A 23,958-nucleotide genomic window follows, 5' to 3' on the forward strand; every position below is an offset into this window, starting at 1 on the left:
TCTGCTCAGTTTTACTCCTCTGCACCCCCCAAAATGTGTTTTGAGTAAATCTCAGAGATGTTCAAAAAACATACTGGCTAACTAGCACCTATGCTTCCAAAAAATCTTAGAATATGAAAAGGGACACACAGTGCCATGCTATAAAAAGAAGAGCTGGCATTACATACCTCTCTCATCAACTCCATAAATGTGAACATGATTTACAATTGCTAGGAATAAATATAAAAATAGGTAAACACCTTTATGTATATGTACTTTACATGCTCTGTATTATATATTGATATTTTACAAATAATTTCATTTTCATATACAAGTGGCAGTTTTTGATGTCACAAGATTATAGTTTATATTTATTTCATAATTAGAGATTTTAACTCCAAGTGTTTTTTAAATAATGATTTAAATTTATGTATATATTTACTGCTATGGGTGACTACCACTTTTAGTGGTTATTACAAGTGAGCTTATAAAACTGGGCTTACTAAAAGTAGTTTGATTTGGGAAGAAAACTGTTTTATGGAATGATAAAATTTTGGATTTAAGAAATAAAAAAGCTGTGAAAATAGAGTAATTTCAGTGCTGAACTAGAAACTGCACGTTAAGTGAGTTGTAAATGTTAGTATTTTATGATTTGTTATTGGTTCTGTTTTCATTTTGCCAGAGCCACAGATTCCAGCTTTAGGTCTGTATATTCTCTTATTATAAGGCTGAGGTAGTTTTTCCTGTTGCTCTCTTTTCCTACCTACTTAGGTATCTTGAGTCCATTGGGTCAAGAACATCCTCTTCCTAGCAATTGTAAATTATGTGCACATTTAGGGAGTTGATGAGAGAGGTGTGTAATGCCAGCTGTTCTTTTTATAGCATGGCACTGTGTGTCCCTTTTCATATTCTAAGAATTTTTGGAAGCATAAGTGCTAGTTAGCCAATATGTTTTTTGAACATCTCTGAGATTTACTCAAAACACATTTTTTTGGGGGGGGATGCAGAGGAGTAAAATTGAGCAGAACAAATTGCTGAAGTGGGAAACCTTTAAAATAAAATTATTGTTGTAAAATATCGATCATTCATTTTGAGTGTCAGTCAGCAGATAGTTACCAAATGCCTGCTGTTTATGGATAAAAATACACAATGACATTTGGCATTGTGAAGAGGTAAGTCATCAAATAGAAACCATGGCATTAGATGAGGATGCAAGGCAGGGAGGTTGAGTGAAGAATGGGGTACGTTTCAGCTCTAACTCTAACCATTAATTGCACAGTGTTCTTGAGTGTAAGTTATTAGTCTTAGTAGCCCTTGTTTTCTCATCTATGAAATGAGTGAATTAACTAAATGGTTTATAAGGTTTTTTGCTGCTTTCAAACACCTAACACTTCGTTATGAACAAATTGATAGATGTTTGTTTTTTTGAGGATACCTTTTCTTCTCTAGCCTTTCCAATAGAGATATTTTTAGACTACTTTATTTGAATTGTGGGGTTAGAATAAGGTCCCCACTATCAATCATTTTCTTTTCTTTCTTTTTTTTTTTTTGGAAATATATTTTTCAATTATTTATTTATTTTTGGCTGCACTGGGTCTTCGTTGCTGTGCCCAGGCTTTCTCTAGTTGCAGCGAGTGGGAGCTACTCTTCGTCGCAATGGGCAGGCTTCTCATTGCAGTGGCTCCTCTCGTTGTGGAGCATGGGCTCTAGGCGCACGGGCTTCAGTAGTTGTGGCACATGGGCTCAGTAGCTGTGGCTCGCGGGCTCTAGAAGGCAGGCTCAGTAGTTGTGGCACACAGGATTAGTTGCTCCACGGCATGTGGGATCTTCCCGGACCAGGGCATGAACCCATGTCCCCTGTATTGGCAGGTGGAGTCTTAACCACTGTGCTACCAGGGAAATCCCTCAGTCATTTTCTTTTGAAGGTCATATCTTTTATTTTTTTTTCTCCACATTCTTATCCTTCTCTTCTCTTGACCTCTGGAATTTGCCTTCATTTGACTCTTCATTTGTTCCCTTTCTGTTTCTCATATCTTATTAGTGGCTCTCATCATGTTTCCTTGACCTGTCTAGCATCCATTGTTTTCATCTTAGTATTTTCCAGGATCACTACATCTTACACCAGTGATTCTAATCCTGGGACCCTTTAAAAAAATACAGATACCTTCTAAAATGAACTTGGGAGAAGGGTACGATTTTTTGGCAGGTAGCTGAAACCTACTAGTAAACCAGCATTATTAGTTCACCAAGACTGGAGTCCCCAGGTTTTACACCCCGTCACTTCTTGCCTTAGATCTCATCATCACTTAGTTAAATTTCTGTGGTCTTGGAGTCTCCTCTCATGATCATAACCCTCTATCGTGCCACACTTTTTGAATCTCTTCTTTGTCTTTATTATGACGTGTAGTTTCTTGGCATTTTGTTTTTGTAGTTAAGTTAGCTGTCTCCTAGCTTCATTTGCTTTCTACTCACCCAAACCCCATGATCATATTTGCAGCAGCATCTTATGTTCTGTTGCCTTTTTAACTTTGTGAGGAACGTGTCCAAATCTCAAACCTAAGTTAACTTGCCATGTATATATTTCCTAGTTCCAGCTGCTTGATACAGTTAGAAAAGGTCACAGAAGTAAGTTTGGATCTACTAGGCAGTCATTTACTTAATCTCTAAAGTGGTTCTTTTCCAGGTTGGCTTCTTACCCTTCCTTCAGAAGACCCCACAGCTTGTCATAGTCAAGGTGTCTTTTTGGGGCTGTCTAGCATACTTCCTGACCTGTTCTTCTTTTCACTTCAGAATTTTTCTGTGTCTAAAGAAGAAATTATGTACCTTATTATAATTTTTATTACAGGAAATTTAAGACATATAAAAGTAAACAGACTAGTATAATGAATCCCCTTGTATTCATGACTCAGGTTCAGTAATTATCATGTCATGGCCAAATTTTCAATCTCTCACTGACTTCCCTCCCATTCCTGTACTATTTTAAAGAAAATCCTAGATATCATAAAATTTATTTGTATTTCAGTACATATCCTTATGTATAAGACCCTTTAAAAAATATAACCATGATACCATTATTAATCTTAAAAAAACAACAATTCCAATATAATCAAATATCCAATCAATGTTACTTCTAATTCTCTCACACATTTTATTTACTTATTTATTTGCTTGCCACGCCACATGGCATGCAGGATCTTAGTTCCCTGACCAGGGATCTAACCCATGCCCCCTGCAGTGGAGGCATGGAGTCCTAACCATTGGATCCCCAGGGAATTCCCCTCACACATTTTAAAAGCAGTTGACTTGATTGGATCAGGGTCTAGATAAGCCCTTCCTCCATTGCAGTTGGTTGATTTTTCTCTTAAAGTTTCAACCTCCCCTCCCTTTTTGTTTCTAAAATTTATTTGTTGAACAAATTGGGTCTTTGTCTTGTAGATGTGGATGTTTCTGATTACACTCCTGTGAAGTGATTAAGCATACACATCTGACCTTTGTACTTCCTGTTAATTGGTCGTTGGATCTAGAGACTTGCTCAGACTCAAGTTCAGATTCTTTTGGCAAGTCTTTGTCTTTGGGCAAGTGTCTCTCTGGTGCACACAATGCCTAGTTGTCTCTCTTTTTCTGCTGATTAGTTGCCATTTTGCCTCCATGTTGTAGATTAGGGGTTGGCAAACTTTCTCTGTAAGGAGGCAGATAATGTATATTTTAGGCCTTGTGAGCCATCTGGTCTCCTCTGCTGCAACTACTAAACTCTGCTGTTGTAATGAGAAAGCCGCCATAGACAAAATGTAAATGAATGGGCATGGCTGTGTTCCAATAAAACTTTATTTACAAAAACAGGTGATGGGCTCCCTGCTTGAGGCCTATTAAATCATTAGGGTTTGGAAAATTTTAATATTGTAACTTTACTTTTCATTTATTAGGTGAAATGTTCTGTAAAGAGAAGCTGTTCCATGTGTACTGTTTGTTATGTGGTAGTACAGTTTGTATAGGAAATGTTAGACAGAAGCTTGACAGTTTCCCTTGGCTTATGGATTTCAAAATAATGAATTGGGTATATTAGCTTTCTCCAACAGTGACCAGTTAGAGTCTCCCCTTCTCCGCATTCATTATAGACTCTTAGATTTAAACATACTGGATTTTTAAAAAATTCATTATGGTAATTACCCTTATTGATGCTCAAATTATTTAATCTTTGGCCAGTGGGAGCCTTTTAAATTTGCTTACTGAGTTATTTTGACATGACTCTAGTAGTTTTTGATAGCTTCTTGATTATCTGGTATAACAAGGAGTTCCAGGCTCATCATGTACATTTCCTCCCCACACGTGGTGTCAGTAGTTTCTCCAAGGAGCCCTGATTCCTTCATTGGGGAATGGAATTTCAAGACCACAGTTTGAGCTCTAGAGATTCTCATTCCTAGTGGGTTGACCATTGTTTCTAGGCCTTTTTTGGTAGTCAGAACTAGGGAAAAATTTTTTTTTTATGATAGAGTACCTCATGAATTCATACTGATACTTCCAATTCAGTTTCAATACTATAAGATTTTTAGTTAATCTTTTTATTTTACATCTGTATCTTTCAACTGAAAATTCTAGTTCTCAGTGATACTAAGAATAATACAATTAGAATATTTCATAATTACTTATTTATAGTACCCCCATAATACACACAACAGTCTCAGAATAGCAGTACCAGCATTTTGTCTCTGTCTGCCTTTTCTCAATCCATGTTGTTGTATGAAACATTATCTGTTGCTGTGTAACAAATCACCCCAAAACTTAGTGACTTAACACAGCAAACGTTATTATCTCACAGTTGCCGTGGGTCAGTTTCTGTGGGGGCAGCTTAACTGAGTGCCTCTAGCTCAAGGTCTCTCATAAAGCTGCAATCTAGGTGTTAGCTAGGGCTGTGTATATCCCAGGGCTCAGTTGGAGGAGCCACAGAGGAGCCTTTTTGGGGTACTTTCAAATGCACTCATGTGATCATTGGTAGGTCTCAGGTCCTTTCTGGCCATTGGCTGGAGACCAGTCCCTCAGGCTTCTCCATGGGGCAGCTAACAACATGGCGCTGGTTGTTAGCTTGGAGCAAGGGAGGAAAGGGTATCCAAGATGGAACCCATGGCCTTTTTAGTAACCTGTTCTTAGAGTGACAGCCCAACACGTATGCTGCATTCTTTTATTTATTTTTTTAAGTTATTGTGGTAAAATATACATAACATAAAATGACAGTTTTAATCATTTTAAAGTGTATAGTTAAGTACATTGCATTAAGTACATTGGCATTAAGTACACTGACATTGTTGTGCAATCATCACCACCATCCATCTCCAGAACTTTTTCCAAACTGAAACTCTACCCATTAAACACTAACTCCCCAGTCTTCCCTTCCACATCCCCTGGTAACCACTATTCTACTTTCTGTTTTTATGAATTAGACTACTCTAGGTACTTCATGAGTAGAATCATACAGTATTTGTCCTTTTGTGACATGCTCTTTTCACTCAGCATAATGTCTTCAAGGTTCATCCACATGACAGCATGTGTCAAAATTTCCTTCCTTTTTAAGGCTGAGTAATATTCCATTGCATGTATATACCACATTTTGTTTACCCATTCATCCTTTGATGGACATTTGTTTCCTCCTTTTGGCTATTGTGAATAACACTTATATGAATATTGGTGTTCTACTGCATTCTTTTCTTAGAAGCAAGTCTCCAAATCCAATTTATACTAAAGAGAAGTTAGTTATATAACAGTGTGATACCAGGATGTGGGGATCATTGGGTCCCTCCTAGAGGCTGCCACCACACTGTTTAAGTTAGTCTTAATAATTGTTCTGAATAGTTCTGACACCAACAGGGTATACATTTAAGTTAACTTATTTAATTTTTTTAAATAAATTTATTTATATTTTATTTATTTATTTTTGGTTACGTTGGGTCTTCGTTGCTGTGCGCAGGCTTATCTCTAGTTGTGGCGAGTGGGAGCTACTCTTCATTGCGGTGCGTGGGCTTCTCATTGCAATGGCTTCTCTTGTTGTGGAGCATGGGCTCTAGGCATGCGGGCTTCAGTAGTTGTGGCACGTGGGCTCAATAGTTGTGGCTCGCAGGCTCTAGAGCGCAGGCTCAGTAGTTGTGGCACACAGTTTTAGTTGCTCCGCGGCATGTGGGATCTTCCCAGACCAGGGCTCAAACCTGTGTCCCCTGCATTGGCAGGCGGATTCTTAACCACTGTGCCACGAGAGAAGTCCCTAAGTTAACTTATTTTATTTTTGATATTTAATGACTGTTCTAAAATGTAATTTTGTTTTATAATCATGTATAATAGTTTCATGTTTCCAAAGTCAAATCCACAAAACAAGGTTTATTCAAAGGAGTCTAACTTCTATCTCTGTTTTCTCTACCATTTTCTTTCTCTTTCTAAGTAATTATATTCTAAAACCAAGTTTAATGTAAGTAGGCTATGTATTCATATTCCTCCTTAGACAAGTGATAAAATATTATATGCTTTCTTTTTTCACTTAACATATTCTGGAGATCACTCCTTAGTAGTAAATTGCTAATTCCTTTTTATAGCTACATAATACCTCATTGCATGAATGAAAAAACAGAGCTATTTAACCAGTTCCCAAATGATGGGCATTTGGATTGTTTCTAATTTTTTGTAAATAGTACTGCAATGGATAACTTTGTAATTCATATATATGTGTTTATATTTTTGCCATTGTACATTTGGGACAGATTCCTAGATGTGGAATTGCAGGGTCAAAGGGTAAATGAGTACACAGTTTTATAGATATTGCCAGATTTATCCTGATAAGAATTATATCTCTTTGTGTTCCCATCAGTAATGTACGAGAGTGCCTCTTTGTGTATCAACAGAATATATTGTTAGAATTTTGGGGTTTTTGTCCTCATTGTAGTGTTAATTTTCATCTCTCATTATGAGTGAGATTGAATATCTTTTTTTAACTTTAAAGTTTTATTCATAGACATTTCAGAACCACTTAAATCAACTATGGATTTTTTTAGACATAACATACCGTGTTTATCTTGGACATATTAGGCTGAGTATCTTTTTACATGGTTAAGAGGCATTTGCATTTCTTTGTTTTTTAACTGTCCATTTCTTTAGCTCTTTTTCTCTAGGTTTGTTGGTGTTTTCTACTTTATAAGCTCTTTACATATTAGGAATATCAACATTTTGTCCATTTGCTTTCTTCTTCCTGCCAGTTAAATAGAGGTAGTCTCTAATCTGCTTCTAGTTTGCTTTGTTTTGCTTCTCATCCTTTTTCCATTAGTGTTACATTTTTTCTTCTGGCTAAATCATTATTCAGTATTTGATGACTCCACTTCTGCAGCTCAAACCTATCCCATCATTTCTTCAAACTCAACATGTCCCAGATAGGATTCAACTTTATCCACAAACCTGATATTCCTGTGTTTCCTTTGTCAGGTATGGCGTTACCATTTTCCTACTTGGGAACTTGGAGTGATCTTTTATGGTTTATTTATTATTAATTCAGCAAGTATTTGTTGAGCACCTACCAAGTGCCAGGTACTGGACTAGGTACTAGGTAACAGATAGTCACAATCCTAGCTCTCAGGGAACAGTCTGATGGGGGAATAGGTAGTAAACAAATATACACACAAACCCATGTCTCAATGGGTGGTAAGTATTTCAAGAGAGAATTTATGGGCTGGGACACATGATTAGATTGGAGAGGTTAGGGGGGTAGCCTTTTAGAGAAAGTGACATTTAAACTGAGATTTGAAGGTTTGTTAGGGTTCACCTGGTGAAAAAAATTGGGATTCCAGATACAGGAAACAGCATGTGGAAGGATCCTGAGGCAGAAAAGAAGTTGAACTTCTAGGAAATGATCAGACCAGTTTGGCTGGCATGTAGGGAGAAGGGGTAGAGGGCCATGAGATGTGATCTGATTTACTTTGTAAAATGATCACTCTGGCTCTAGGGGTGGAGGGGATGTGTGTGTAGAGGTTGGTGAGGAGGCTGTGGTGGTAACCGTGAAAAGTAGAAGTGTCGCATTCATGTCTCGTAGTGACATTCTTTCAGTTCTACTCTGGTGCTTTGTTCTTTCTTCCCATATTTTTATATCCACTGCCCTCGTTCAGAAAGTCACCTCCTGACTACTCTGATGGGTTTTTACAAATTGGTCCCACGCTGTTTTAGTCTCTGTTCGCCAGCCAGTCTGGTTCAGAAGCAAACTTAGAAATCCCAGGTCTGTTCATATCACTTTCTTTCTCGAAAACTCTTGGTGGCTCCCTGTGACTGTTACTGTTATGTGTCCACTTGACTGGGCTGAAGGATGCCCGGAGAGCTGGTAAAACAGTATTTCTGGGTGTGTCTGTGAGTGTGCTTCCAGAAGAGATTAGCATTTGAATCAGTAGACTAAAGAAAATCCTCCCTCACCAGTGTGGGTGGGCGTCATCCAATCACTGGCGACGCAAGTAGAACCAAAAGGCAGAGGAAGGGTGAATTCTGTCTCCTTGAGCCGCGGCTTCCATCTTCTCCTGTCCTCAGACATTTGAGTTCCTGGTTCTTGGGCTTTTGGACTCTGGGACTTACACCGGCAGCATATCACCCTCACCCCCCCGGCCCCAAACCCCTTTGGCTTCAGACTGAGAGTTACACCATCAGCTCCTCTGTGTCTCAGGCCTTCAGACTCAGACTGAATTTTATCCCTGGCTTTCCCGGGTCTCCAGCTTGCAGGTGGCAGATCGTAGGACTTCTCAGCCTCTGTAATTGTGGGAGCCAATTCCCATAATAAATATCCTCTTATGTATCTATATTATCCTATTGGTTTTGTTTCTCTGTAGTCTCCGAACCTTAACACATTCCCTCATTGCAGAAAAATGAAAGCCCACCTGAAATTGAAGCCTTTCTCGTTTTCTTTAAGCTTCAAGGTCTGCTCCTCTGAGACTACTTTTCTTTAGGCAGCCAAGACTGATATTATTTTACCTCTTTTTTTTTTTTTTTTTTTTTTTTTTGCGGTACGCGGGCCTCTCACTGTTGTGGCCTCTCCCGTTGCGGAGCACAGGCTCCGGACGCGCAGGCTCGGCGGCCATGGCTCACGGGCCCAGCCGCTCCGCGGCATGTGGGATCTTCCCGGACCGGGGCACGAACCCATGTCCCCCGCATCGGCAGGAGGACTCTCAACCACTGCGCCACCAGGGAAGCCCTCTACCTCTTTTCTTAAACTCATCTTCATCTTCTGTCATGACATCTCTGCCTCTTGAACCCTATTTCCCCTTCTCTCTCTTTTTTTTTCTTTCCCCTAAAGTCTCCGTTCAGATCCTAACTGTTCCCCTAATCCTTAAATCTCCTCAGTCAGGTTGACTTTTAACATTTGTTGATATGTCAGTTCTAAGATTCATCACAGCCTGTGTTGTATTAGAAACACTCCTGTATTTATTTGGAGTGCAAAGAATTGTGTATATTTCATTTTCTTAACAGAAAAGAACTCAGCAGATATGTGTTGAATTGTAGGAGATTAGGGATCATTCCATGTGCTTAGATCCCTCACTGAAATCTCTTAAAAAAGAGGTAAGTCTCAAGTACAAGTTTATAAATATCTTGTATTGAACCTTCAGGGAGTGACCTCATTTAGAAATAGTAGAATCTGACTTGCCTTTTGAAACAGTCTTTACAGTTCAGTGGATATCAGATAATACTTAAACTCTCTATATTAGTTTGGCAAAAATATGTTTATATGGCAATATCAGAGAGTTCTTCTGACTTACTGGGGGTATATAGAGGATTAATACTCAATTTCCATGCTGGTAGGGAGGGGTCAATAAAGCCATGACTATGTAGCATATCTAAATGTACCTCTGCTTTTACCTGAGGTATCCTGCTGACTAGTTGTCCACTTAGACAACTTCTGACTGGGTACCTCGCTAGGTTAAAAGTAGTGGTCTGCATGTTGACTAAGTTTAATATACTTGATTCTCATATGTGGTTTTGTTTGTATATCGGGGCCAGCCAGTATGTATGTTTCGTTTGTGAAGAGAAGGGTCGTATCATTACTACCTACACACTTGCAAAATGATTTTATGTGTTCCATCTTTTAAAATTCTAACAAGTTTTCTTCTCTTCCTCTCTTCTTCCCTCCCTTCTTCCCTCTCTCCTTTTCTTCCTATAAATGAGGTTAAGTCACTTTGTCTAAGTTAATATAGCTTTGTATTGCGTAACTGTGCTACATACATTGTGTTGCCTTCTCATATGAGGTCATTTCTCTGAACTTATAAGGGAAATGGGGTTTATACAGATTTGTCTTACATGTAGTTTTCAGATATTAATCTAACTTTTAAGTCTCTTTGGATCACCTCTTGAATTAAATGACTGTTTTTGATTTCTAACACCTATTGATGCAATAAAAGGGTTGGGAGATTATATAATCATTTTGCCTCCATACTAAATGGGATTTAATTTTGTCATTGGAAATGCAGTAGAAGCTAAACCTTTTAAAGCTATTTTTAAATTAAATTTCCTGAAGTCACATTTCAAATTTTGGGTGTTTCAGCAATGTTAACTAATGAGAAGTATTTTGGTTGTATTATTTTAAGGTAAAAATATCTTAATAGAAATTTTAAATGAGCTTGCTTCAGATTAAATTAGGACATTAAGTCTTAGTTTCTGGAATATGAATTTTTAAAAATCACTGAAATATTAACTAGGGCAGGTGCTTATAGGTAAGAATCAAATTATCATTTGGTACTGTGATCTTCAAGTTTAGAGTGATGAAGGATTTTATTTTTAAAACTAAGTATCTGTAAAACAAAAAATGTTTCAAGCAGCTCATGGTTTGACAGGTTTATGAAAGGCTTGAAAGATAAAATTGTTGTAAGTGAAATATTGCATTCAACGTAGGATTTATGTAACCAAGTAAGTGAGGGTGAAAAAAACCTGGTGAGGTGGGAGAAATGACTCAGTTCCTCACTTTGCACTCTCCATTTTAAATCCTGCATGAATATTACAGCTTCAAATATAATCACAACATTAATTCAGAAGCCTGATATATTAAAAGGTAAGCTTTTGTTGTTTTATAATAACTCCATTTGTACCATACTGGAACTTTCTAGAATAGTCTCCTTCTAGGACAGTTTAGGGGTGGCTGTAGAGCTGGATGAGTCACACCACACCGCCAACTCCTTAAGGTTTATGTCTATTCAGTGTTTGTGTCCTTCACTACGTAGCTTGATATATCTATCAAGTTGGGCTAGTAAAGGTAGTAGAATTATGTCTATTTTCATTTATTATACTGTACCTGTTGTTACGTTTCTAGAAACGCTAAAGTTTTTTGGGAAGTTGGTCCAGAGTCAACATTCAAAAAGCATAATTCCAATGACCCTGAATCCACTAAATTGAGCCAGGGACCAAAAATTTTCTCAACATAGAGCAGGAATAAAGGAAAAGAGGCATGCAGGGACCCAGGAGAAAAAGGATGATTTAAGTGGAGGGAAGTTGCAGTTAAACCACAGACACAGCAACTTGCATACTTGGTCAGGTTCTCCCTGTAATGTAGAAATTGCTGACACAGAATTTTGTACCTGTGAGCATCCATCTTAGGGACACATATATTTTATTTTTATTTTTTAATTTTTTGGCCGCCTTAGTTCCCCGACCAGAGATTGAACCCGCACACACTGCAGTAGAAGTGTGGAGTCTTAACCACTGGACCACCAGGACTGCCCGGAAACATATATTTTAGATTAAAGATTATTTTAAGAATTCTGGCTGAGACAGAGAAATATCACTTTCCTTTATAAAATTGTTCCTGGGACTTCCCTGGTGGCGCAGTGGTTGAGAGTCCACCTGCCGATGCAGGGGACACGGGTTCGTGTCCGGGGCCGGGAGGATCCCACGTGCCGCGGAGCGGCTGGGCCTGTGAGCCATGGCCGCTGAGCCTGCGTGTCCGGAGCCTGTGCTCCGCAACGGGAGAGGCCACAACAGTGAGAGGCCCGCGTACCGCAAAAAAAAAAAAAAAAAAAAAATTGTTCCTGGACTTTTAAATTAATAGTGAAACGTTAGCAGAAGATGATTGAATTTAGTTTTAAATAAGCATCTCTATGATTTGTTAGCCATAATATGATTTCTCCCTTTCCTCCTATTTTTTACTTTTGATACGGCAAATTTATTCTTTCTTCATGAAATATTTAAGATAAATTATGTGTTAATTATGCTTAATTATCCTTTTTTGAAAGTTCTCTTGCTTTTGTTCTGAGGTTCAGAATCGATATAAAAACATTGAAATCATAATTGCATTTTAATTTGAGAACTTTATCTCATATAACTCCGTATAACAGCTTATTCTTTTAAAATATAAAAGAATCCAGATGTGCAGTATTTCTCAGTTTATTTACTAGTCTTGTCAGTTTCCAAAGCTGCAAAGTTGAACATTTACAGAAATTATGGGTTTGTTTGGGTTAAAATGAAGTAACGTATGTAAAGCACCTAACCTAGTTTTTCACACATAGTAGACCCTCAGTAATTAGTGGTGGTTATTTTTATTATTACTGGTCACTTAATTAATTTGGATTTCTAGGGCACTATTTCTTAGGGTGCAGTGAACCAATTCTGAATTCTACCCTCCCATATTTGTAATTTGTTTAGACTGACTTAACCACTGTGAAGAATAAAGCCTATTGGTGGGGTGGAGCTTTTTGACTTTTGTGTGCAAGTCCTTTTAGAGTTACTGGATGTACTGGAATGTGAAAGATTAAGCTTTGTGGCATGTTCTATATGGTCATCCATAGTGACCAAACTGATTTGGAATGTTGTTTTGTTACTAACTTTGAAATGCGTTACTTTCTGTACAGAGGATGTTGATCCGAATAAATTGCTTATTATCCTGTATAAATATCTAGAATGAGACGAATTTGTCAATCAGTGTAAACCTCATCCGACACAGTACTTTCTTTCATAAACACAGGGAGGAAGCAATCCCAGGATAACCTTTCGGGTGATAAAGCCGGGCATGGCTGGGCAATTCAGAGGGTGTGTGATAGCACCCAACTTTGGAGCCTGTCACAATGGGAAGTCATGGCTTGGAGGCCTGTGGTGAAATAGTCATGTTTATTAAGCCTTAATATGTCACTTTAATGGCTCTTCTATCAACAGCTAGCCAGCTCCTCAAAGAGAGGCAAAAAGCCATTCCTGTCATTGTAGATTGTAGCTCCAGTTACTTCCTGGCAACGGAGGCTATGAGCACCGCTTCATTGGCAGTGTCTTTCCTGTCCCACCCTCCACATAAATTGATGACTGTCTCCCTTGTACCCAGTTGTAGCTTGCACATATTTAGGTAACTTCTCTCAAAGCATCTAAAAAGGGTTGTCCCATGTGTCTCTTCCAGCTTGTCTGTAAGCTCCTGGTTGGTGGTGGTCATGTCTGTGTTAGTGTCACTTAGTGCAGATTCTGGGAGCTCAGGGTGGATCTTCAGTCTGTGTTAAGTGCACGTCTCCCTGTGGCTTGTGGAGACTCCTCAACATTAACTGGTCCAATTATATTGGACCTCTCTAATTCTTCAATGAAAAACCTCTCGAGGGGCTAATTCTACCGTGTATCCTGTATTTCCATTCTTATTTCTTTCTCTTCTGCCAATGCAAATTCTCGATTTCCTTTATTTCTTTCAAGGAACAATTCAAGTCCTTTTCCATGTAGCTTTTTTTTTCTTTTTTTTTTTTGCGGTACGCGGGCCTCCCACTGTTGTGGCCTCTCCCGTTGCAGAGCACAGGCTCCGGACACACAGGTTCAGTGGCCGTGGCTCACGGGCTCAGCTGCTCCGCGGCATGTGGGATCTTCCCAGACCGGGGCACGAACCCGTGTCCCCTGCATCGGCAGGTGGACTCACAACCACTGCGCCACCAGGGAAGCTCTAACTATAACACTTTTTAAAAATAGGTGGGAGACTATCACAGTGTATTATATATTATTTCAAATGTATCATATGGGTGTATATATATTGGGTTGTTATATAAAATGTATTACATGTTCATTTATGTAAAATGCATTTTTTTTCTTTACTGCAGTGAAAAGAGTTTAGAAAACATGTCCCTAGTCTATTTCACCCTTGCTTTAAACCTGGGGAACAGCCCAAATATATTACTTATTCTTTTTGCTATGCTCTCTTGTCATCGTGACCTGACTCCAAGGTAGTGTTTTCTAACCAGTTAGAAATATGCAGAGGTGATATTTTCCCCCAGTACATAAAGATGTGCAGCAAGGTGGTGTTTTCATTACATTGGTCTTGCTTGCATGCCTCTGGGTACAAATAAACACTTTGGTGGATCTAACTGTTAATCTGTAAGAATTGTTTATGATGTGCCTAACTTGGTACCAAGATGTGATTTAAGCACCAAGAGAATTTGGATTATTTAATACTAGTACATAATAAAACTACTTATCAAATGTTCATGTGGGCACATACAGAGGCATAATTGTATTCTTGTAATGCACAGTATAAATACTAATATTGTTTTGGAGAATCAGCATGGTATGCTGAAGCCATGGTTTGGAAAAAGGCATTGTAGTATGTTTTTAATCTGTGGGAATTACTGGCAAGTGTAATTGAGAGATTCTAAATACTGTAGTTGTTTACTTCACTTTTGAATTTGGCTTAAATATTTCTGGTCTTGTTATTTTTTTTAATAATCATTGAATTATTATGATAGAAGTTTAACCATAATTGTTCTGTAGATTTTAATAATTTTATCTCTTAAAGATTTATTTTAAAACAATTTCTCCTGACTAAAGATATTTAATATTTGACATTTGTTTAATATTTAAATATTTATATAGAAATGTAAACATATAAACATGCTTATAGATATTTATACTATATCTTTAGAGAAATATTACATTTAACATTTAAATTTAATATTTAAATATTTAATGATAAATATTTAAACGGAGAGGATAGTGGAATGAATGTTCATGTGCCTGTTCCTCAGCTTCAACCGTGATCAACTCTTTGTTAACTGTACCCATTCCCATTCCCCAATTCTAACTTATTTTGATGCAGTTCCTCTGTCATAACACGTCATCTGTAAATATTTCAGGATGTATTTCTGAAAGACAAGGACTTCTATTTCTAGACATACAAAGTAGAATCTTAATCTTTTTGAGGAATGTACTGAAGTTATGAACATTCAAATTGTGTTTGGGATGTTAGAGTGATATAAAGGAAAAGTGAGCTCCTTTAAATAGAATAAATGGAAAAAGAGAAATACCTGATAAGCAGTTGGATCAAAACACAACAGAAAAGTTACAATGAAAGAGCCAATTAATAGCTTTTAAGTATCCATGGAGAAAGTGGAGAAATTGGCAGTTCTGAATACTTAGTATGTGCCTACATTCTATACAGGTCACTAGGAGTAAGGCGAAGTGTATTTCATACCATTTGAGATAGAAATTCTGTTTCTAGACTCTTTCTTGAGGGAAAAATCAAAGATGTGTACAAAGACTGCCAATCAAGATATTCACTGCAATATTATTTATAGAGTGAAGAATTGAACCTAATGTTCAATACCAGTGGAAGGATGCAATGCATCCTATACTATGCAATGCATTGTATATTTATAAAATTTTACAATATTTTGTAACCAGTAGAAATGGTAAAACATGATACCAATTGTATAAAATGTTGAATGCGTATTAAAAGACCTGAAAGAAATTAACCCAGATATTTACATGAATTAATAGTGTCTATCTCTTGATGTTAGAATTATGAGTAATTTTTAATTTCTTCATTTCTTTTTTTCTTAGAAATGTTGCAGATTTTGTCTATCAGCGTATGTTATATGAGTTAATAAATAATAAACATTTGAGTACTTACTGTGTGTCAAACACTATTTAAGCACTTTTCATCTAAAAGTGAATTCTCATAATAGCCCTGAGAGGTTTTATAATCCTTATTTTGCAGATGAGGAAATGGGCATAGAGAGATTGAATACCTTGACAATTTGAGTCTATCCTTCTAAGTTTATTGTTTGCTTCTAAATGTAGTTTTATCTCCAATAATTAGGAAGATACTGTAAATACTGTTCTGTTTTTCTACGTATTACTTAAAGATATGTGGTTAATATTATGGCATATTAGTTAAAAATATGATTTTTAATTGATGGATAACATTTCATCTAGTGAATATACCATGATTTTTTTTCAACTGGTCCTTTGTTTTTGTTCTGCCCCTCCCCTCCAGTATTTTGTTCATAAGAATAATGGTACAATGGTATCTTTGTGAATAAATCTCTATGTGCATTTCTGATTATCTTCCTAGAAAAAGCATTCAGAAGTGGAATTATTGGGTCAAAGAGCATAAACATTTTTAAAGGCTTTTGATACAAGTTATGAGACTGCAGGTAACAAATGATCATTCTTCCTTAAACTTAGAGAAATTGTTTTGGCACTATAAATTTGAGAGAAATAGGTCATCTAAACATCAGTGGGAATTTGTGCTTTCATAGTTGCTCTTACAAAAGTGAGGCTTCTCTAAGCTTGCTGGAGACTATAAACACAGAGAAAAAGAGAAAAGACAAACTTTGAAGATGAAATGGTGGCCATTTACTTGCTCTGTGCCCTTTCACAGCTACTTACTCATTTTTCTTATTAACTTAAAATTTGAATTAGCCTTGAAACCTTTTTACTGTAAATTGTTTTATATAACATGTAAAATACACATATCAAATTTTCATGAATTTTCTTTAATGTTTGCTCTTTTAGGACCTCAGGATCATAATTAGGTAGAGAAATTTCCAATGTATAATTTTAAAACTTATAGGTATAAAAGGCATAAGACATTGATTAGAGACAATAATAACCCTAAAAGTGTTTTAGATGTAGTATTTTTAAATAAGAAAGCTTTTTTCTAGGGAGTCACTCTCTTTTTGTGAAAAGCAAGAACAAAAATTTGGGGGTAATTGATGGTTTCTGTTAGGGTTAAATAAGGTTTTATTGTGGTTTCTCTTGAGCGTATATCTTCTTCCAGGGACTGTGGTGACTTCTACAGAGACTTTAGCTGAAGATCTGAGCAGAGGGAGGGGGATTTTAACTTAAGAAGGTCCAGAGAATAATTAATGAAATCAGAAAATTTACCTATGAAGCTACCAAAGGGGTTAGGATCAATTTTTTTCTGGAAAAGCCAAGATTGATAAAGGGTACTCTGACAGTCTGTGAATTTGTGAGAGGGACAAATGGAATAAATAGAAAACATTTTATTGAAATTTGAATACCTTAAGTATTTTAATGGGGAAAGAAAAAGTACAGTCAGTCCTCTGTATCTTCCACATCCACAGATTCAACTGACCTTGGATCAAAAATATTTAGAAAAAAAATTCCAGAAAGTTCCAAAAAACAAAACTTGAATTTGCTGCTTCCCACAGCATTAACATTGTATTTACAACTATTTACATAGTGTTTGCATTGTATTAGGTATTATAAGTAATCTAGAGAGGATTTAAAGCATATGGGAGGATTTGAGTGGGTTATATGCAAAATACTACACACTTTTATATAAGGAACTTGAGCATCTGATGATTTTGGTTTCCACAAAGAGTCCTGGAACCAATACCCTCTGGATACTGAGGGATGACTGTACTACTTCTTTATACTATGAATAGTAAAATTATGAAACTATCAACTATAAATGGTAGACATAGAAAATAAGCCTAAGGAGGATTTTTATCAGGGGTTTTTAATCCATAATTAATGATTGGATTATAAAGGTTCATAACCCTGCAAAATTAGGTATATGTGCATTTTGGAAGGAGAGGCCTCCAAAACTTTTTTCAGATTCTCAAAAGAATGACTTCAAAAAAATTCAAATTCAAAATTCAAGCTCCTACTAGAAGGTAAGCTCCGTGAGGCTAGGGACTTTTGTCTGTTCTGTTCACTCCTCTGTCCCTGGTTCTTGGCACATAGTTCTGCTCAATAAATATTTGTTAAAGGTATGATTTTTGTAAATTTATGTGTGTCCTAATTACAGCAATGGATTTTTAAAAATTAGGGATGGAAGAAAATTCCAGGTTTAGTGAGGTTGATGTCTTGGCTGTTTCTATATTTGTCCGAAATTTTTCTTTTTGTTTAAGTCTAGATGAGTAGGTAGGGCATTTGTATGATAATTTTGTGGTCTTATTCCTGTTTTTTTCCTGTGCCAACAGAAATGGTGTAGAATGGGTTAGAAATACTATAGAAATGTAATGCTGTAGAAATGTAACAGGAAATTGTTCTAAACAATACATATTCATTCATCAGTCTATTAGAAAATGTACTTTGGCACTGTTTTCATTTGATTCAATGAATGAAATTGTTATAGAAAAACTTCCCCTTAAATTTGAGAATGGAAAATTCTCCTAATTGTTTTCATTAAACCAAGTGGTATGGCAGTAACTGCTATTGTGGCTAAAAATGTAAAATCAACAAAATGTTGAAAAATTTACCTGCAGAGAACATTGCTTTATCAGCAAGAGATTTAGATTTTTGCAGTGAAGCCCAATTATTCTAGCTCAGTGCCATTATACGGCAGTTTTAGCAGGTGATGTAGTGTAATCTGTGATTGCATTAGTCAGCATCATAAGTTTCCATACTTCTTAAAATTGAAATTTGGTAGAAGGTTAAAAGCATGACAAAAGATTAAAATGCAGGTTTGTTTTAAAAATTGTAAAAATCACAACATTTCTAAAATAAGAGAAAAAGTGAATTTCTAAAAATTGAAGTGTGATGGAACCAGTGTTAATTTATAAATCATTAATTTTCTTAATTAAAGGGGTGACTGTAAATTCTTTATCTTAATGACTTTTGCCAGCCAGACAGAAAAGATAATTTGAGTAATTATTTGCTGCCTGCATTTGAGTCTTTGTGAATAGATTTTTCACATTTTCCATTATCTTCAGCAGATTTAAAAAGTCATTGCATTTTACATTTTCTATACTTATTTTGCTATTAACAAATAGGAGCTATGATTATTCCAATGTATTCAAAAATCATTGCATCATTATAAGAGGCCTTCCAGTATTCCCAGAATAATTTCAATAGAAGGGCAGGAATTTTCCCTTATAGATTTCGTATCTTGCAATGTGGTTTCTTTCTTTAGTTGAAATATGATTGAATCTTTAGGTCACCACACATTCCATTATTCAAGTATAAGTACAAAATACATTTTGAAGTGAAATTTAGAGTTTCAAGTTGGGATCTCTGAAGTAATTTAGCTTAATCTTTTGACCCAGTGGTGTAACTCTTTCTATAGCATTTCTAACAATCTTTGCCTAAAAACTTAGTGAGTGGGAACTCTATTTCTTTATGAAGCAGCTTTTTAAAATGAATTATATAATAAGTTTTTCTTTTTATTATGTTGAACTCAAATCTACCTTGTGCTAGGCACCATAACTTCCTGTTTTCCTTTTCAAATTATGAAGTATTCCAAGTCTGTAAGTATTGAGAGTACTTAAAATGAACATCACTGAGATTCATTTATTCTTAATTTCTACTCTATTTGCTTGAGATTATCATTTTCTGTATCAATGTATATCAGAGACTTTTATGTCACGTCTTACTACAATTAGGATACATTAGATTTGTGGCATTTCTGTTCTTTATTACCCTCGTAATTCTTTTCAGAAAGGAAATGAGGTTAATGTGTTACCTGAGCACCCATTCAACTTTCTCTTTTACTTTCTAGACTGAAGCGAAGCAGGGTTGTCCTTGAAGGACGTCATTTGATCTGAGAATCCTCCCAAGCCCCAGAGCTGGGCCACTGTTCTCTTTATTTATTACACATGGAAGCTTCTCGATCATTAGTCTTGCTGAAGGTTTAAAGCCTTGGTCCTTTAAAGCTTGTGCTGTTTGACTATTTACAGTCTTATCTTCAGTGTTGTCAAACACCAACTGACCTCCTCAAGTCACTCTTGTTTATATGACTTTTTTCTTTTAAAATAAGAAACAACAGGCTTGGTCATGTGTATACCGTGACCACAGTTACCTAACCTCTCTGACCTTGACCATCTCAAAAGCAGTAGTATAAAAATGGTAATAAAAGTTACTCTTCTTGTAGATAAAATATTCTCCAAATTAATCAAGTGAAATGAAAAATAAAAATGAGTTCCACGTTAGATGATGTATATGGAGACAAGGTGAAAGTGCAATTGATATGAAAAAATGAAAAAAAAAACAACCCCAAAACCAACAACCCAAACCACACCCAAACAAAATGAAAACAAAAACCCATCCCTGCTAAAAATGATTATAACCTATAAAGAAAGCCAGGGAAGTATAAACCAAATATTTTCCAGGGTAACTAAAGACAAAAGTTTATTTTATCAAAAGTGAAAGTGGAAAATAGGAAGGCTGTATCTGTACTAGAGAGGTATTGAAAATTCTAGGCAAACATTGGGAAGTCTTAAAATGACAGTGCTCTGACAGTGTGGTTATAAGAAGAGAAAACACGTATAAAAAGCATGGCATTAGCCCTTGCTGTGTCTGAGCAGAAGGATATTCAAAAATGAAGCAAAACGAAAGATGTAGACATGGTAGTACAAATCAATCCTAGATGCAATTTTTGCAGTATTCCTAAAACAGCTTTGTCCTCCAGGAGTACTTGGTTTTGTGATTTGTCCTAGAAGACAAAGTGAAAAATAGTTTAAATTTCATTAAATACACACCAGCACATGACTGTACTCTGCTCACTATGTACAAGAAATGGTATGCTATTTGTCACATAAACTTTATTTGCTTTGAGGGAGAAATAATTCCATTAACCTTATATAAAATAAAGGATAAAAAGTTATGGCAGAATTGTAGATATCTTCTTGTTAATAGATTCAGAAATATTTGGTGGGGCAGTCAAAAATTCCGTAAGTCTGAATGATATCTGATGATGAACAAGTGCATCTAAATTACTATTTTGTTCATATTTACCAGTTTTGGGGCTTCAAAGATTTGGTTTTAGTCATGATTTAGTTGATTATACCTCTGAATAAATGAAATATCATTATATTTTTTTCTAAATTGGCTAAAGGAATTTCAGATTAAGAAGGTTTAAGTACAAAATTAATATTTCAGCAAGTAGTTCTTTCTGTTGGGTTGGGGATTACATTCATTAAACAGAAAAAATAGTAGGAAACCAGATGTGATTTAAAGTGAGGTTGATTAGAGTTTCAATGACAAATTAAAAATGTGTCCTATTTAACTGTTGAAAAATGCACAGACCTTTCATGGTAATAAAAACGTGGAATGTGGGCTTCCCTGGTGGCGCAGTGGTTGAGAGTCCTCCTGCTGATGCAGGGGACGCGGGTTCGTGTCCCCGTCTGGGAAGATCCCACATGCCGTGGAGCGGCTGGGCCCGTGAGCCATGGCCGCTGAGCCTGTGCGTCCGGAGCCTGTGCTCCGCAATGGGAGAGGCCACAACAGTGAGAAGCCCGCGTACCGCAAAAAAACAAAACAAAACGTGGAATGTGCATGATTACATGTGAGGCCTTATATGTGGTAAAAGGGTAACTCCCTATGGTCATTGGTTTCATTCTTAGTAGCCATCAAATTCTTACATATAAGGTATAGTAGTTCACAGTCCATGACCCGCTCAGAGTTATTATAATAGGACTTTGAAAAATATACATCCTAAATCCTAAACACTGTCTGTAGATGGGATAAATATTAGGCCTAGTGGGTATATGAACTATTTTGCAAATCTGATTAATTTAGTGAATAAAATGAAAATGGATTTAATGTATTATTGAACAGTTAAGGTATTAATGTATTCATTCAATCATAGCCTAGTAAAAGCATCATGGCTTGTCACTGCAAAGAGAAGAAAGGAAAAAAACTATAGATTAAAAGGGATTTAGGAGAGACAGTAATAATTGCCTGTATGGATTTTGTTTAGATCTGGATTAGAACAAACTGTTTAAAAAAACACTTATGAGAAAGTTGGGGAAATTGGAGCACTGATTGGTAGTTGATGTTGTAAAGAAATTATTTTGAATTTATTGTAGATATTATAATGGTACTGCCTTATGTTTAAAAAGCAAATCTTTGTCTTAGAGGGAGACATACAGAATTATCTACAGATGAAGGGGTATAGTATAATGCCTCAGAATGATCCAGAGTGGTGGGGTAGGAGTTGGGCGGGGGTGTGAAAATATAAATGCAACATGACTTGCTGTGAGTTAACAACGGTGGGTTCATTATACTAGTCTTAATAATTTTGCATTAGTTTGAAATTTTTCATAATAAAATCTTAGAGAAAAGTGTAATGCAACATTAATTGAAAGAGGGATAACTGTAGCACCAGGTGACACTGCAGTATAATATATTCAGAAGTAAGGGTAGATATGAGTCACACACAGATGTACTTTTTATAAACATATCTAATGTGTCAATCTCATGTTTTTCTTCAGAGCTGAAGCCGTTTATTTGAATCTTGGATGATTAACACCTAAATGCTTAATTCTCAGAACTGCTCAAGAGTCCCACAGCCAGGATTAGATGATCCAACTTACCACCAAGAAATTACTGTCTTGAATTCTACGGTAAGATTATAATAAATATTCCAAAGGCTAAATAGTGACCATGAGGTCTAAAAAGATTTTTAAATGCTGTCTTTGAGTGACTAGGCTTTATTATAATTTCTCAGTCCTGTAACTCTTCTACCAAGAGTTCAAGGTTGTGATAATCAACCAAAGATCTTAGAAATATCAGCATGCAAACAAGGCTTTATGGTATTTCCCTGTCATAGATTCAGCATAGATTCAGCTAGTAACAGATACTGGAGTGCCATGCTTTCCCTCTTGCTGTATGTCTCAGGGTGGGTCCTCCAAAAACTGATGCTAGAAGGGAGTTTGGCTTCCGGGATGTTTATTAGGGATCAACAGCCTATAAAGAGGGGAGGTTATTGGGCAGAGGAAAGTGAAGTATAATGTAGGCTCAACAAAGCCTTAGCCAGCTGAGACAGGGAGTCTTGTAAGAGTTAAGCTTCTTGGGGATGGAGACATATCCTTAATGCCTTTGCATTGGGCACAGGCCATTAAAGAAGCTGCTCGGCAAATATGTGTTGAATGAAGGAAATCTGAGAAAAATCTTGTGGTCCCTCCTATAACACCTAATCCTTGCCCTTCCTTTTTCCAGTTGAAAGTGTGGTTTAGAGCAGTGAGGTTAACAGTGACACACATGGTTGTCTTGTACATCATGAACAAACATGAAGGTAACTTGTCCTCCATAATCAGCATGTGTTGCATACCACTGTGTTCCTGGGCTCCACAGATAAGGAAGACCTACAATGGGACCTGAGGAAAACCACACGTATAAGTTTTAAAGCAGCAGTCCCCAACCTTTTTGGCACCAGGGACCGGTTTCGTGGAAGACAGTTTTTCCACAGATGGGGGGTGGGGATGATTCAGGTGGTAACGCGAGTGATGGGGAATGATGGGGAGCGGCAGGTGAAGCTTTACTCGCTCGCCCGCCGCTCACTTCCTGCTGTGCAGCCCTGGGGTTGGGGACACCTGTTTTAAAGAATATGAGACTGTATCAGTAAAGAGGAAACAAAAAAACAACATGGATCTAGAGGGTATTATGCTAAATGAAGTAACTCAGGCAGAGAAGACAAATACCATGTGATTGCATTTATATGTGGAATCTCAAAAACAAAACAAAGGAACACACATACAACAGAAACAGACTCACAGATACAGAGAACAAACGGGCTTGCCAGAGGGGAGGGTGTTGGCGATACGGGTGAGATAGGTGAAGGAGATTAAGAGGTACACATTTCCAGTTATAAAATAAATAAGTCATGGAGATGTAACGTACAGCATAGGGAATATAGTCAGTAATATTGTAACGACTTTGTATGGTGACAGGTGGTAACTAGACTTACGGTGATCTTTTCATAATTATAAAAATATCGAATCCCTATGTTGTAAACCTGAAACTAGTATAATATTGTAAGTCAGTTATCCTTCAGTTAAAAAAATA

General features: G+C 36.7%; 1 protein-coding gene across 1 annotated transcript in view; it reads left to right on the top strand.

Annotated features, from left to right (window-relative positions):
* Positions 1-23,958, top strand: part of FRYL (FRY like transcription coactivator) — a 249,383-nt gene that overhangs the window by 37,653 nt on the left and 187,772 nt on the right. The window contains exon 3 of the mRNA XM_060148216.1: positions 22,443-22,517. The gene's annotated coding sequence lies outside the window, so the exon portion shown is untranslated. The remainder of the gene's footprint in view (positions 1-22,442; positions 22,518-23,958) is intronic.

Source organism: Lagenorhynchus albirostris, chromosome 4, assembly GCF_949774975.1.
Source record: "Lagenorhynchus albirostris chromosome 4, mLagAlb1.1, whole genome shotgun sequence".
NCBI lineage: Eukaryota > Metazoa > Chordata > Mammalia > Artiodactyla > Delphinidae > Lagenorhynchus > Lagenorhynchus albirostris.